Below are 1,268 nucleotides of genomic sequence, written 5' to 3'. Positions count from 1 at the left end.
AGGGACAGTTGAGTGTGGATGAGTGTGTAAGATGGATCTTGGATGGTAGTGGACAGGGAGTGATGTGAATGAAGAAATTGGATGAAGTAAGGGAAAGCAAGGGAGTAGGGCAGAGACAAACGGGTGATCCTGAAAAGGGACAGTAAAAAACGAAAATTGTTTTCAATATCGTGGAAAATTCATTTTTTTATGTTAAGAGAAAACGGAACCCCTTGAAGCTCGCTCATTTTAGGAATTAATATCACTACTGTTACTATTGTTTATCCTACGTAATGCAAAAGAGTAGAATATAAGTAGTAGTTAAGTTAGACTAAGGATGTAATTGTAAATATATGTACAGGGAGCGGTGTCCCTCAAACCCGTAAAAGGGAGAGATTAAATACATACAACTACATATATTATTATGTATACATTATAAGTATATTAGGGCGGAGTGAAAATAATCAAATTAGTCGAATCGTTTGAGCAGAGCGAAAAAATGTGTGGGTTGACATTCAGAAAAAGTAAACAAAAATCTAAAATAGGTTAATATATCTTCTGTTCCCTTTTTTGATTTAAAAATTTAAATTTTTGAAAATTCCAAACAATTTCCCTATTTCTTCGAAAATTATGGGGAATTTTTTCTATGTGCAGTTTTTGTATAGGACTCAATAAAAAAAAACATTTTTTTTGCCATTTTCAAAAAATTCTAAATTAAGCAAAAAAATTTGTTTATTTTTAAATTTTTATTATTATTCACTAGAAAAAAACTGAACATTGAAAAAGTTCGCCATAATTTTCGAAGCAATAGGGAAACTTTTTGGAATTTTCAAATAAAAAAAGGGAACAGAAGATATTAACCGATTTCAAAATTTTTTTTTTCACTTTTTTCGGATGTCTACCCACAAATTTTTTTCTCTCAGCTCAAACGATTTGACCAATTTGATCATTCTCACTCCGCTCTATTATATATACACATATCGAATTTCACATTGAAAAAATTTATTATTAATGTAATCCTGGCTGTACTTCCTAATTGTAGTCAAAGTTTTATAAAAGAAAAAAAGTAAATTAATTATTAAAATAACAATTAGAAACAGGAGTGACAATTCACAAGAAATTTAAACTGGATCATGTCATTTTTTGAATCGCAATACGACGACGTGCGCATGTTAGACCTGCACTCACGCCACTAGGCCTACCTTGAGGTGGCGTTCTATAGTACCATCCTTAGATAGCATGTAGCTATAGTTTCAGCCCGATCGCCATGTTAGTTTAGGTTTCAGAGC

This window comes from Belonocnema kinseyi, chromosome 6 (assembly GCF_010883055.1).
Source record: "Belonocnema kinseyi isolate 2016_QV_RU_SX_M_011 chromosome 6, B_treatae_v1, whole genome shotgun sequence".
In the NCBI taxonomy this organism is placed as follows: domain Eukaryota; kingdom Metazoa; phylum Arthropoda; class Insecta; order Hymenoptera; family Cynipidae; genus Belonocnema; species Belonocnema kinseyi.
Note: the sequence above shows the minus strand (reverse complement) of the source record.